General features: G+C 48.6%; 1 protein-coding gene across 6 annotated transcripts in view; it reads right to left on the bottom strand.

Moving 5' to 3' along the window:
• The window catches only part of Ada2a (Transcriptional adapter 2A), a 134395-nt gene that overhangs the window by 19416 nt on the left and 98803 nt on the right, over positions 1 to 16176 (bottom strand). The window lies entirely within an intron of this gene.

Here is a 16176-nt window from a genome sequence, read left to right on the forward strand (position 1 = left end):
AATGTGAGCAGAAATTCAATGTTTGTAGATGCACTTGCAAAACCTTGAAAGGCATCCCCTAGCACAAATTACGGTATGCTTCTGATTTCTTTTTGCAATTGCAGAGATTGGCGTTCAGTAAAGTGTTAATTGGTCTGGGCTAGTTTAGTTAGGTTCCATACCAGATAACACAAAAGGCACACTGTCCTCTCTAACCTGCGTTTTTGTACTTTTTTTCGAGTACACAGCCTTCAGCATACATAGCAGCATTGAAATAGAAGTATTTAACATTGTAATTTGGGCAATCAAATCAAGACATTGACTGTGCCACCCTGCTGAAGCAACTTTTCAAAAAGGCTTTAAAGAAAGTTTACTGTCAACTCCTTTCACTGGTTAAACTGACAGTGCGTCACCCCTTTTAGACTGTCAAAATCCTCCAGTGCATGTGTGCAGAAAAAACCATTTTGGGGGCAATGACCGCCCCATTTCTACTGTCCCAGCACAGTACTTGCTCAGTCCATGAACATGCCTGTTCTATATTTAACAAAGCATGGGCAGCCTGTGCTGCAACACGCATCTAAACTTCTCCAAGTTGGTTACCCATGTGAAGCAGACGGAGAACAAACTGAAAACTGAAATTTACGTTTCAGTTGTCAAAAGCTGCTGCTTTAAGAATTCTCTGTTGTAACCACGGTAACAGTGGCCCCAACACCTGCAGCATGTTTCTGCAACACCTGCAGGCAACCACAGCATGTGTATGCATGATGAGCACAATTAACAGTACTTGAATTATAAACATAATGTGCAAGATGCACAAGAGATGAGAGGACACAGCGCACTGTCCTACCCTCTTTCTTTTCTTGTGCAATTCAGCTTACGCAATCTTGCGTCTATAATGCATGTATGAACCAACTAGTCTGCAAGAAAGTATTATTGACTTAGAATTCAGTGATGAAAAATATTTTACAATGTTTTAGTTGAAAGCAACTAGTTATGAAATGGAAGATTGTCATTTATGATGTGGGAATTATGGAAACCGATAATTCCGCATGTCCAAAGGAACGCCAGGAAACACAAGTGGAGCAGATGCTCCTTGCACGGTTTTCTCGCGTGGAAAGGCCAGGCAGCTTCTTGGCGGCGCGACCCTTCCCCTTTGTCACAGACGTAGACCATCACGTGGCTGCGCAGGCCCGCTAACACTGGACCGTGCAAAGAACACGGCAGGGGTGCCGAAATTGGTGCAACTGCGAGCCACGACGAAGGCAGGACTACAGGTAACCATCTCGTTTCAATACTTTGTCGCACCCTGCCTTTGTTCACCCCACAAGTGACCCCGGCAAACGTCGCGGTCAGAACCAACCTGCTTCCACATGAATCCTCTGGAGCAATAAATGTTGTTGTCCTTGTTATTACAGTGTGTTGTCGTGCTTTCCACTTGTCCTAGCACCACTGAAGCCTGGCTGTACAAGGTAAGCAAAAGGGAGTTGGCCGTCAAGCCTAAGCCTTACGCACAAAGGCGGCTCGAGAGAACCCAAATGCTACAAACCAAATGTAGCACCAAGCTACCACGGAAACCCATACAGGGTATTAAGACAGAAAGCTTTGCAGCTGACAAGAAATTAGTCCTGGTCCAAGATTCAAGCCCCGGACCAACACCTTTCAGGGGCTGTCGCTCTGCCATTCGAGCTAACCAGGAGGTTAGCAGGTCACAGTGCAAATTACTCAACAAATTGAAGTGCCAGGACACTGCATATGGCAAATCAGTTCTGCAGAATCTTGCATGGTGGAGGAAGTGTACGACATCCTTCACCAATATGGGTAACTTTGCGTTACATTCAGGTGGACGACAATTGAGTGGACACCGGAAGAGTGCCTGTGGCATCATGGCTCATTCTCGTTTCATGTGGCTTTTCTACTTCGTGCAGGCAGTGGCCCATCTCGCTACTTACCCGTGCTGTGACGTGTCACCCATCTATATGCCACCTACGAAACAACCTTCGCATCACCCCTTGCCGGAAGATAGCAACTGTGGGAACGAGTCACGCACGCTGGTGACTTTCAAAGATTGCCTTTGAGACACATCACTCCACTGGACCAGGACACTCGCATTGACAAAGTAAGCAGTCCCTGTGCAAGCTTTAACCAGCATCGGAACTTCCCCTTGCTTCAGTGGGCATGGGAAGACTGCCTGTGGTATCATGGCTCATTTTTGCTTCGTGCGGCTTTTCTACTTCGTGCAGGTTAGTAACACATGTCCCCTATTCGTTAAGAGTACTAGCAAGAGACATATTTTGTTATTCTCATGCCCCCGCGCACTGTGTAGCGCATATGATGAATATGTTCATATATTTTACGAACTGTTGTGTTGTGGGGATGTCGAAAGCAACCCGGGTCCTGTTGAGTGGCAAAATGAAGTGCTAACGATGTTAAAAGCACTAAAGGCCGAGACAAGTAGGTTGTCCCAGGGTCAAGCTGAAATTGCGGCCAATGTCGCAACAGCACAGAAATTGTTTGAAGAAAAATTTGTATCAATGAACGCAGGTATATTGAAAGTTGAGGCCCAATGTGAAAAAAATTGATGATATGAACAAAAGGCTCAATCTTGCACAAGAGGCAGTGAAAGGCATAGAACACAAAGGCGATGTTATCTGCTCACGCCTTTACGACATTGAAGACAAGGCTCGTCGTGATAACCTCATTTTTCATGGTGTTTCTGACAGCAAGGAATCATGGGCACAAACGGAGAAAAAATATTGTAAGCCTAATGATGCAGCATATCGACCCGAATTTAATCGATGATATAATTGAACGTGCACACCGATTGGGTGCTAGCTACCAAGAAAATAGATGCCGACCCATTATAGTCAAGTTTAGTCGTTTAAAGTCCCAGCAACAAGTCCTTTCACAGGAGTCAAAGTTTAAACGTCGTACTGTTACCATTACCGAAGATTTTTCACTCTCCACAAGACTTGCCCGAAAAAAACTATTTGAGGTTACAAATTCATTGCCCAAGTCGCCAGCCTTCATGGTTCGGCATGATAAATTGTATGTAGGTAACACCTGTTACATGTATGACAGCGCAAGTGATTGCATGCAGATGAAACAAACACATAAGAATAAACCACCGCTTCAAATGATAGTATCGTTCAAGATAAGCCATCTGATAGTAGCAATGGGCCCACTACTAGCACTTGCCGCCACAATGACAATCTGCCTTCTGCTCATTCCAAACATTCTTACAAGTAACAATCGGCAGGGAGTAGAGGTAATAACGTTTCTGTACCTTTCAACCTTCCTGTTCTTTTTTACAATGTAAGCATTGGCTAAACTGAGTTGTTTCCTCGATGAATACAAATTTAATCATACTAACCGAGACATGGCTCAACTCAAGTGTGGAAAGTACAAAAATTTTTCAGACTGAAAGCACTTATGACATGTAGCACTGCGATAAAGAAGGTAGGCAGGGTGGTGGCGTGTCAATAGTTGTATCTCAAACAATTCCTTGCTTTCAAGTAAAAGTTGCATCCGATCTAAAAACGGTATGGGTAGGAATAGCAAGCAAACACACAATGATTATTCTAGGCACATGCTACCGCCCTCCAAACTATGCGTCGTCATTCGTAGATGAATTGCATGACCTTCTCGGCTCTATCGTAACTTGGTACCCTTCGTCATTTATTTTCCTTTTTGACGATCTGAACTTTCCTAACATTAGCTGGTTTCCTAACTAATGACTGTTTCTCGGCAGTACAATAGCTCCTCAATCTACAAACTAGGTGACATCAAACACGACCATGTATCATCATACCGTTACTTGGGGGTTACTATTACCTACAATATAATATGGAATACTCATATTGATATGATCAGTAACAGTGCTAACCACACATTAGGATACTTATGACGTAACTTCAATAAAGCCCCACCTCCCCTCAAAATGCTTCTATACAAAACTCTTGTGCGCTCGAAGTTAGAATACACCGCTGCAATCTGGAACCTCCATCACGCAAATTTACTTAGGTCTCTAAAGTTAATTGAGAATAACACTGCATGTTTCATTTTTTCTAATTACCATCGTACAACAAGTATAACAGCAATGAAACAAGCTCTATCACTGCCATTTCTATCACTGCATCGTAAGTATTTCAGTCTTTGCCTCTTTCATAAGGTGTCATATGTAAGGGGCATGGGACACAAAAAGAAAATAAGAGGACGATGTGCGCCGACCGGTCCGAACGGCACGAGCCCTCGAGACACGCGACTTGAGGTGTGATTGGAGGAGAAGCGGCGCCAAGCTGGGATGATCAACATGGCTCTGGGCCAAGAAGGTTGGAGCGCCAGCTTCGCACTGGCGACAGGAGCCATGGAGGTTCGGACTGGCCCGTTACGCCGGCTATCCAGGGTGAAGCCGTCGACCTCGGCGACGTTCGAGCGAGGCTCCCTGGACCTGCTGCAGCCTCCCACAGTGCTGCCGGGCACTCCAGGAATTAGATCCCCCTTCTTCGGCAGACCAGTACGAACGGTAGTCCCCGGAACTTCTCGTCGGCACTCGGAGAAGCGGCCGAGCCCGGTGCTAGGCCTAGCCAGGCAGGCCAGAGTGCAACGTCACCGACATAGTTCAGGATACCGACATCTGAGATGGCGGAGCTGGCCGGCCGATACCAAGGAAGCAAAACTGGTGGAGTCGGCGGGAGCACTGACAGTGACCAAGAGCTGACACACATTGGACTTGGAGATACGTGCCACGACTGAACTTTGTAAGAGCGTTCCTTTTGTTAGCGCGTGGCCATAGGCCAGGGTTACCGGACTTTCGTGTGGAACGCGCTAGGAACAGACACGGCCGGCAATTAGGACATATTTAGTCACCGTTACGTAGGCGACAAAGGTGCAGACGTCTTTTTTTGGTGTTTCATGTCTGAGGAATGCTACTTGGAGTTGATTGAGTTTTGAGTGCGTTTTATCTTGGGTTTGCTCTTAGTAAAATCTGTTTGCTGTGCTCGCCTGCGTCTCCCGACTTCATCTCTCCCAACATCCACATCCACATGGCCCACTAGATCAGTGTGACAAAAGGCCTTCCATCATTCATCACTACGTACCGAGCTTATCACGCCACCCACTTATCGCTCATCACGGGTTGACGATAAACACAAAGTTGAAGGCATGTTTTGCAACACATAAATATCTAATTTTTCCTTCATACCGCACACATCAAACAATTGGAACCGCCTACCTGACGACATTGTTTCCATTTCTGATCATTCTCTTTTTTTTTCCTTTCTTTATCTACGCACCTGCATTGTGATAGCCCTGTTCAATCATGTTGTGTATCTCTCATCCCCACTACGTTATTTTTTCTTTTTACATGTGCCGCGATGCCTGCAATTTCTTTTGCTTTATCACATTTTTTTTTCCCTTTCCCAAAGTTCTCTTACGCTCATATTTTGCCACTAGTGTGGTATAACATGCTGTGTTTATTTTTGTTCAGTTCAGCTATATTTGTTTTAGTACCATTCTGTTATATTTTATTTCACTTTTACAATTTGTCGCTAACACTGTACAACGCTGCACGTCTCATTCTGTTCTTTTCGTTGTTTATATGTTGCTACCCACTCCCCTCTACAATGCCTCGGCAATTGAGGGTATAGAAAATAAATAAGTAAATAAATAAATTTTCCCTTTCATGACACTTCCTCCACCGCAGAACTGATTTGTCACAGCAACTTTCTTCTTTGTATGCTTCTTGGTCAATTCTGCTGGCTGGCAATGACTGTTGGTTGCAAGAGCTGATTCTTTGAGGCATGCTGTAAGGATGTAGCCTTGTCTTAAGACCAAAAACATTTATGAATCTTTATTTTTCCAGTTATAGCACTGAAAACTGTGTTTTATATCTCATTTGGTTCTAATTTCAAGCACGCTTCCTTTACTTCATTTTCGGAAAAGTTTGTGAGAAATCTGTGCCACATTTTTCACTAAAGATGGTGCCAATGACTTAGCCAATGGTATTCTCTTTTTTCTTGCAGGTCCTCACAGTATGGCACGTTTCAGAATATTTTGGAGCATCCGACACAGTGGTGGCCCCACACTTCTTAACACTGTACAAGCCATGTCAAAACGTTGCTTCCAGAAACCAGGTGGAGCTTAGAGGCAGCGATTTCAAATTGAGATTTCAGATTAAAGTGTGCAATGAGAACCTACCTGTTTGCCTTCTCTACACTCAATTACAATGATAAAGAGAGAACAGTTGGAAGACCAATAGTTGGATGTGTGATGTACATGCCGGCAGAGTGTTTCGTGTGAGTGTCTGTGCAGTGAGCTGTCTTCACACCCATGCCAAGCCTGGCTGCGCACATAGGTCCTAACGTAGCGCATAGCTTGCCGAGTAAATGCAACAAGTGCAAGCTGCTTTCATTTTTAATAGTGATGCACACGTTGACTGTCTCTGCTCAAGGAGGCAGCAGGGAAGGACAGTGCCGGGTAAGGCTTATTGTCCATTAAATGTGGGCAGCATGCCTCCAATGCCGCTACACACTATATCATGCATGATACGAAGAGGATCGGCAAAGATGCTTAACACGATAGGTTTAGTGGCAATAGCTGCAATAGGTCTTAGACTGTTCATGACTGTGCCCTTTGCTCGGGCTGCCTCCATGCGTTTCTTATGCATCTCACTGCACCCTCACCGAAGCTAAAACCATGGGTCTCTGCACTCCATACAAAAATATGGAAGAGGCACAGTGCAGCTGATGCCACACTTCGCTGCAAGTCATGGAGATGCAGTCAGTCTCTATGCAACAAAAGTGATTATGGTACACCCTAACTGGAAGGCAACAAGGAGCAACTAACAGTGTTCAAGGCAAGGGCCACCTATGGCCAAAGAGTGCTAAGAAATGGTAGTGAGCAATCGATGGATTGATGAATAGCAGTAAGTAGATGTGACGTGGCTGTATAGAGGCCTAAAATTGATCGCTGTATAAGTGCGTGAAACATATACTTGCAATAAAACTATGGCAATGACTACAGCGAGGTGTGCTATCTATACAGATAGCATACATAAACTTACAAGCATTCTATTGATAATTTTCAAGCAGCACTGCTGCTTCACCAGGACCTCTGAACACAAGGGCTTGGAGGCGTGTGCTGTAGATACTACTCTGCAACATAGGCCTTTATTGAGAGGCTGTGCTATGGATTGCTCGGCTGTACTACACCTAGTACACGAGCATCATTTCAAAAGTCCAAAACTGATTTCCTGTCAAAGAACTGGTCTTTGCCGAGAAACGAAGCCTAGTGTAATGGAATATGCTGTCTTTATACATAGTGCGGTAAGGACAAAGGACACGTCGAGAAAGGACCTTACTGTGCTATGTTTTCTGTATTATGATGGATTACCAAAATGCACAAACCCATTCCCTTCTGCTAGAGGAAAGTGCTTTTTTCTTTGCTATTCTACCTCACAACATTCAAGTGACTTGGAGAACAGTTAACGTCTCACCACATCTTCGACAGTCAGGACAATCACTGCTAGTCAACAGACAACAGTGTGTGCCTGTGATAGGATGATGTGGGCCCAAGCTTCAAACACACAGGGATGGCACAATGAACACAGAGAGGCTTTAATTACATGGGGACGGGACTATGGTAATGTACACAATAACACACACGATTCAGTACATGAGTGTCTGTCGCTTAGGTAGTCATTCACAGCGTCAATGTAGGAAGACGTCTGACCTCATGTCGGTATCACACACTCGCGGAACGAAGAGTTGCAACAATGAATCTGGAGCAGCGGGTGATGCAGGTGCTTTAAACCGGGTGGAGGCCTGGCACACGACGAGCCACTCGCGTGACAGCTAGGTCGGCACATCTGCCCACCACAGGATAGTCCGTTCAGAAGGCTTGGCTGCACTGGAATACGCCAGCATGGGATGCTCGCCCAGCAGTGCAGCAGGCCGGTTCAAGCCCAAGGACAGCCCAGCCTGTTCTACCAGCACACCCAGGAACACCGGCCTTGGGTAGATGAACTGCTTGGCTCATTCGACACAAAAGGTCAGCTCAGGCAGTTCGCATGGCTGCCGCCTCACCCCAGACACCGGCCCTTTTCTTCCTCTTCGTCCGTCGCCACCCCACAGCAGTCACACGCATTCGGCTGCGCCGTTCAAATAGTCCAAATTCCTATCACATTCCTCCCAAGTTCAAGAAGTCGAGGAGGGTAGCACTATGGAGTATCAGAGTATCAAGAGTCACACAGTTCACGCTATAACTTTCATGCCATATTAATCTGCGTCCGTGGCTATTCTGCTTAAATAGTCTGCACCAACGTTGTCACAGCTATGAATACACTCTACATGAAAGTCGTAATCCATAAGGAATAAACTCCAACGTAGTACACAACTGTTTACATGTTTCACGGAATTGAGGTATCGCAGTGGTTGGTGGTCGGACTGCAGGATGAACGGTTGACCGTAAAGGTACACATGAAATTTCTGTACCACCCACACTATGGCGAGGCACTCCCTCTCAGTTGTGGAGCAGGCAGCTTCACGTGGCAAAAGCTTCCGGCTAGCGTAGGACACAGGATGAAAATGCCTGTCGTGTTTTTGCAACAGAACTGCTGTGAGACTTCTCGAAGAGGTGTCCATGCCTAGCACAAAGTGTTTGCTCAAGTCTGGAGCCTTTAGTACAAGCTGCTGTGACAACAGCTCCTTTAGTCGCATAAATGCCTCTTTGGCCAGTGTCTGCCAATTCAGCTGGTTCAGAGAGCCCTTCTTCGTAAGGTCAGTGAGTGGATTGGCAAGCTCAGCGTCCTACCACATGGCCCAAGCAGCATGTTGTTGGGGAGCCAATATCACTTTTATTGGGTTTTATGGTTAGTTTGGCAGTGCGCACTCAGTGAAACAAGCAATTTGAAGTCTTTAAGTGCTCTTCCCGTGTTTCTGTGGCCACAAGAATGTCATCGAAGTAATAATAAACATGAGGTATGTCTCCAACAACGTCCCTCATCAATCGGTTGAAGACAGCATGTGCTGTCTTAATGACAAAAGGCGTGTACTTAAATTGGTATAGTCCATAGTCACATGAAAATGCAGTGGCTTCTTTGGACTCAGGGGCCATGGGTACTTGCCAGTACACTTTTGTGAAGTTAAATTTAGAAAAATAATGACTTCCAGTGAGCTTGACAAACATCATTTCTGCTCTAGGAATGGGCTCACAGTCGGTAATTACAGCTTGATTAAGTTGTCGAAAGTCTATGCAGAGGTGCACCGTGCGGTCTTTCTTTTTGACCACAACTATGGATGCCTGATATGCAGACTGATTTTTCTATGATGCCTAACTTCAGCATGTCCTGGACTTCTTGTTCCATGGCATTTTTGACAGCAAATGGCATAGGGTATTGCCGAACGCTGGGTGAGCTGCTCGCCATACTGCACTCACATTTCAACCCAGCACCGTCCACACTAATGGAGCGTTTCTGCTTTAACAAGCAGAGGCGCCGGAAGGAGAGACCCTTGGGCAGTTCGTTGCTGCGCTATGAGGGTTAGCGAGTGCCTGCGTTTTCGGGGACCAGCTGGACTCGCTGCTCCGGGACCGTTTCGTCTGCGGCATCAACAACTCCACCATGCAGATGCGACTCCTGGAGCTTCCCGATCCCTCCCTGGATGACGCCGTGAAGGCAGCGCTGGCAATGCAAGCTGCTGCCAAGGACGCCAGCAAGGTTTCCCGTGCGACTGGCTCACCATCGACGGAAGCGGAGTCAACGAGTTGGCAACAAAGGGCAGTACCTGCGGTCGCTGTGGTGGTGCCCACTCCCCTTCACAATGCCAGTTCTCTCAAGCACAATGCTTCATGTGCGGGAAAACTGGGCACCTCGCACGGGTGTGCCGAAGGGGGAGGGCGAACGGCAAACAGCAGCAGCAGCTTGGTTAAAGCCCAGGTAACCCACAAGCCCACGGCCAGGGTAGCCATCGCAATGGTACGCGGCGGGGGCGTGTGGCAGCAGGCTCAAGTTCTTCCACGGCCAGGCTCCACGTCGTGGCCGAGGACCCGCCGATTTTCGACATGTGGCACAGAGGCCTTGTATCGTCGTCTGTGCCGCCGTGCATGCTGACCGTCGAAATCTGCGGGCACCCCGTTTCCATGGGGTGCCCGGGAAACGGTTCAAGCGTGCCTTCCCCGGCGCGTCCATCGAAGCTTCAGACGTGATGCCGCACAGCTACTTTGGGCAGCTCTCCGAGGTCCAGGGTCAGGCACAGGTCAGCGTTCGCTTTGGCGACACGGAGGCAGCCCTTCCCCTTTACTTAACCAAGGGGTCGTCGCCGACGCTGCTGGGCCAAAACTGGATTCATGCACTGGGTGTTTGTCTGTCAGAGTACCAGGAAGCCAGCCTGCACGTGGTGAAAGACATCCCCAGTTTCCTGACCGAGTTCAAGTCCCTGTTCCAGCCAGGGACAGGCACATTCATCGGCACGACGACTGGCATCTATGTAGCTGAGGGAGCCCGGCCACGTTTTTTCAAGCCTCGCCAGTGCCATTCACCCTGAAGGACGGGGTCACCCAGGAGCTGCAACGGTTACAGCGAAAGGGCATCCTGGTGCCCATCAAGACATCTGAATGGGCCGCTCCTATCGTACCAGTCCTTAAGCAAGATGGCAGTGTCAGGATCTGCGGGGATTTCAAGGTTACCATCGACCCCGTCGCTATTGTCGAGAAGTACCCGCTGCCCCGGATTGAAGATCTCTGGTCAGCGTTGTCCGGTGGACAGAAGTTTACCAAGCTCGACCTCAGAGATGCTTACCAGCAGCTGATGCTCCAGGATGCCTCCTGGAAGTATGTCACAATATAGACAACTTTGGGGCTCTTCCAGTACACGCGCTTGATGTTTGGCGTGGCCTCAGTCCCAGTCATATTTTAGAGGGAGATGGACAACAACTTTAGGGGCATGAGGTACGTGGAGGTGTACTTGGACGACATCCTGCACTGGCAGCGACGACGAGGACCACCTGAAGGGAACTGACAGGAACCACATGGCACGGCTGCAGGATGCCGGCCTTAAGCTCAAGCTGGAAAAGTGCATTTTCCTGGCCCCCAATGTTGAGTACTTGGGACATGTCATTTCCCAGGCTGGCCCAGCCCTGGCTCCATGCAAAGCTGATGCTGTGCTCAAAGCGCCTAAGCCCCAGAACAAGAAGGAGCGTCAGAGCTACCTCGGCCTCATCAACGTCTACAGGAGTTTTCTGCCGAACCTGTTGGCGCATCTGCAGCCGCTCCATCTTCTGCTTCAAGATGGTCAGCAATGGGTTTGGAAGGAGGAACAGGACTGGGCCGTCCAGTGCAGCAAGGAGCTAATCACTAAGGCTCCAGTGCTGGTACACTTCGATCCTGCCAAGCCTGTCGTCCTGACCGTAGATGCGTCGCCGTATGGCACGGGAGCTGTCCAGGCGCACTAGGACAAAGATAGCCAGGAACGCCCTGTGTCATTTGCTTCATGCTGCAGAGCAATGCTACAGCCAGCTGGACAAGGAAGACTTGGCCCTCATGTTCGGTGTCAAACGCTTCCACCAGTATCTGTGGAACCGGATGTTTGCAGCGGTCACGGATCACAAGCCGTTGTTGGGGCTGCTGGGACCTGACAAGGCAGTTCCCGTGCAGGCATCACCTCGAGTGGTACGCTGGGCCTTGAGGCTGGCAGCTTAGTTACCAGCTGGTTTACTGTCCGGGAAAGGACGTGGGACCTGTTAATGCCCTGAGCCGCCTGCCCCTGCCAGAGGTGCCTAATGCTGTTCCGGAACCTGCTGAAGTGTTCATGCTGGAGCACACATACTCGGAGGTACTCTCCAAATCTGCGGTATCGCAAGCGACCAGCAGGGACCCAATCCTGTCTCAGGTGGTCAAGGCAGTGTCCCGTGGGGAGGAATTGGTTCAGCAGGCCTATAGCCCCAAGGCCACTAAGCTGAGCTTGCAGCAGGGCTGCCTACTGTGGGGTTCCAGGGTGGTGATCCCACAAAGTCTCCGGTCCAGGTTCCTGCAGTTGCTGCACGCAGGTCATCCTGGCGTGGAATAGACCAAAATGGCAGCTCAGTCCCATGTTTGGTGGCCTGGCCTGGACAAGGACATCACTCAAATGGTGCAGAGCCGCCATATCTGCCAGGAGAATCGGCAGGCTTCACGTCATGTGGAAATCACCCCCTGGCCGTTCCCACAGAGACCCTGGTCCCGCCTACATGGGGATCTTGGGGGACCCTTCAAGGGCCATTACGTCCTGGTAGTGGTGGACGCCTTTTCGAAGCGGGTGGAGGTTCTACCTGTCACCACTTCATCAGCAGGCACGACCATCGCGGCACTGCGACAGGCCTTCACCACCCAGGGGTTGCCGGACGTCATGGTGTCCGACAATGGTCCTGCTTTTGCCAGCGCAGAGTACATGGCCTGGCTGACGAAGAACGGAATCCGCCGGATGATTCTGTCGTACCACCCTGCTTCAAATGGTGCAGCCGAGCGGGTGGTGCAAACCATCAAAGTCAAGCTCAAGAAGAGCCAGACTGGGGATTTCCGGACACAGATTGCCCGGATACTATTTCAGTACCGGACCACGCCCCACGATGTCACTGGCCGTGCCCCCTGTGAGCTCCCGCTGGGTCGGATGGTCAAGACACCCTGGGACATCTTGCATCCAGACCTCCGATCCACAGTGCTCTTGAAGCAGCTGAAGCAGAAGCTGGCTGCTGACCGAGGGTGCGGTCCCGGGCCTTTGCCAGAGTTGGGAGCTCCAGTTTTCACCAAGAACTTTCGTCCTGGCTCGCCCTGGTCCGACGGACAAGTGGTGGCTCCGGCCAGCGCCTCATCGCTGCTCGTCCGCACGCCAGACAGGGCCACGTGGCACAGACACGCCGAACATGTTAGGTCTCGCCTCGAGACCTGGCCAGCACCCTCGACTGCCACTTCCGAGTTCCAGCCCACAGAAGGACTAGCGGCAGCACCAATCACTTCCAGCGGAGCACTGCCCACCTCGGAGGTGGCAAGCATTGCCAGTGGTGCGGCGCCTGTTGGGCCGGTGTCGAGCCCGTCACCACTCGCAAGGCCACCCACTGCGGACCCTCCGGATGGAGCGAGGCTGTCTCAGGCAGCACTCGGTGTTGCCACACCCGGCCCGTCAACCCCGGTGCCGCGCGGAGTACTCGACAGCCGAGGCCATCGGACCGTTCCTCGCCTGTGTAGTAGCAGGCACCGTTGACCCGGCTAGGATGGTGGCAGAGCCTTATGCTCTGAACTTGGACGTTTGTTTATTTTAATTAACAAACAAACTGGGGGTAAGGGGGTGTAACAAGCATGCGATACCCCCTCGGGCATAATCTTCGTTGGCCCACCAGGTTCGGTGACCTGCCAGGCTCAGTAGGAAACATTGGTCACCGCACCGCAATAAACACCGACGAGCACAGCTGCTTGGGGGTCAGTCATCGTTCATCACCACCTCGCTGTGAAGCGTCCATCTAACGGAGGGTGCCTTGAGCCCTCTCCTGTTCACGAACACGGGCGGATCGTGACAACTATGACTTGCAAACAACCTACAGACATGATAGCTCTCGGATTGTAATTTGACTATACGAGAAAACGTAATTCTGTTATGCAAAAACTCAAAGATACCCCTTCACACACACAAACCGGCCACGGCATTCACAGACCGATCGCAGCGTCCACCATTTCGCACGGTGGTTGTCTTGGAGGCCACGGAGTGACACGCCTGGTTCCTTGCATTAACTCCAGCTGGCGCTCGCCTCCGCCACATAGTGGCCCACACAAGAGGCCGTGGTTCCACCACAAAGATCGCCTTCGTGCATGGCGTTCGCGGCAAGCGGTTTCAGATAAACATCACAGTTACATACACTCCAGTTGCCAGGAAGCGTGAGAAGCAGTCAGGGATCTCTGAATGCTATCGCGTTCTACTCTTAAAGGCGAAGCTTAAGCATCCTCCAAATTTTTTGAGCTAGTCCTGCACTCAAGTTTTGGGAACTCCGAACGCCCATGATGCGGCCCGATTTCCGTCCGCTTCCACACGCGTGATCACTTTCCTTTTAATTGTGGCATCTTGATGATCTCTACATGTCTTTGCAGTTGGCACTTCCATGCTGATAGAGCAAACGCAGAAAACGAGAAGACGGACAGTGTACTAACCTAAGCCAAAGGAGGCATTGCCTACGCACACATACTGCAACACATGAAGGAAGCTACGGCAGCTAGGCTCAAAGCGCGTACGAGGTGGCCATTTTGAAATGCCGATGGCGATATGGTAACGCGGATTTAGGGTCGTACTCGATTCTAACGCGCACACAATTTTTTGACCCATTTTATCAGAAAGAAAGTGTGCGTTAGATTTGAGTAAATACAGTAAGTGGGGCACTAATGTCACCAGGATATCATACTTAAGTCTATGGAGCTGTGTGTGTTATGCAGAAGGCTGTAAAGTGTTGTCTCTTTCTTGTTTAAAAGGCATGTGCCTGAAAAGAAAATGAATTGTTCGTTTAAGCAACCTCTTTAAGCAACACACACAGACTCTGCCCAAAGAATACTGTGTGTGTTAAAGTTGCCAACCAGTATGTCAGGTTTAGGCAGGTCATCTGTTAATTCCTGATGTTCTGTTGTTCGGTGTCGATAACTAGGCAGTACATATAGAGAAGATATTGTAATTAATTTTCCAAACATTAGGGCTCGAACTACAACTGCCTCAAAACGCGTTTAGATTTCTGAAAGCTGACATGCTAAATTCTTATTGACTATGAATGCTACGCACATACTGCAATAGAAAGTTTGCGCAGGTGTTAAACATGCTTCTTTGATACACAGCACCTTTGGCTTCAGTTTATATAAGAGTTCCTTAACAGCATATCACTGGGGGCAAAGGTCAAGATCGGATCTTTGGTAGGAATTCCTGTGTTGTCCCACTTAGTTTAATTCTTTGCATATTGATGATATCCTGGTCCTTCCATCCTTCACGAAGTTCACTTTCACTCAGATCTACAAGGTCAATTTTGTGAACGGCACAAGTTTGGAAAAGTTTTTCATACTGAAGCTTGTGGCGCACCTCAAGGAGGAGGCCACCACTTGCCATCTTGGTTACCTTGTAGCCGGGTCCTGTAGTGCCTGTTTAACATTTGGCAACAAGAAATGGTGAGAGAGTTCTTACAGTCTTGTCGGGGGTTTTGAATGTGAAAGACATGAAATCTCGGAAAGCTTTATTTGACATGGTTAAGGAAAGCAAACATTCCATCAGTGAATCCTCTTTTTTAAAGAGAACGATAAGGTAGCACTGGAAAAGAAGTTGAAGCCATAAAGGGTCATATTTTTTTGGCAGCGATGGTATCCACCCACCATGGAACCCAGAGGACGCTACAATGCCTCTGAAGAGAGACTTGCATGCACCAGATGTAGATCATTAAACCTAATATCACATGCCCAAGGGGGAATAGGTTACACCAGGTTAACCCTTGCCACCGGAAATTTGAGAAACTGAAATGAAATGAGGAGACCGAAAAGATTATAAATAAAATACAATTTTAAAGAGCGTGGAGAGCAATAAAAAAAGGCTACAGGTGACTACCGATTTCGCCCGGCTGGCTCAATCCAGGTGTGCCATCTGCGTGAAGCTAGGGCCAAAGAATGAATGAATTAATATATGATGTTTAATGGCGCAAGGACCAGGTGTGGCCAAAGAGCGCCATGCTAGTGTTAATGAGTTCGCAGTGGACTGATGTGTTCTGTGAACTTAATGTGACGTGGCTGTAAAAGGCCTAAAAGAGTTGATATATATTCCATAAAATCTACGTGTTGTAAAATTATGGGAATGATTATTGACGTGTACTATGAAGATTAGAATGCATAAAGAAAGAATGATGCAATATATAAAGTCTGTGAGGTGCTAAAATTGTCTAGAGCACTACTGCCTCACCAGAGCCCTTGAAAGCCAAGGGCTTAGAGGCATGTGCTTCACAAAGAAAACTATCGTAGCAGCATCCTCTGGAAAGAGGATGCGCTATGAAATTAATGGGCTTGTGACATGGAGCACAACGTCTTTCAAAAAGGCGAGGACTGCTTTGGTCTTAAAAAGCGGTTCGTCACCAAAGAACATAGCCAGATGCAGGGGAATACAATGACTATATGCAAAAGGGAAATGTTTTCTCCTGTCTCTTTCGGCTTCCCGGCACTCCA

This window comes from Dermacentor andersoni, chromosome 3 (genome assembly GCF_023375885.2).
Source record: "Dermacentor andersoni chromosome 3, qqDerAnde1_hic_scaffold, whole genome shotgun sequence".
NCBI classification, from domain to species: domain Eukaryota; kingdom Metazoa; phylum Arthropoda; class Arachnida; order Ixodida; family Ixodidae; genus Dermacentor; species Dermacentor andersoni.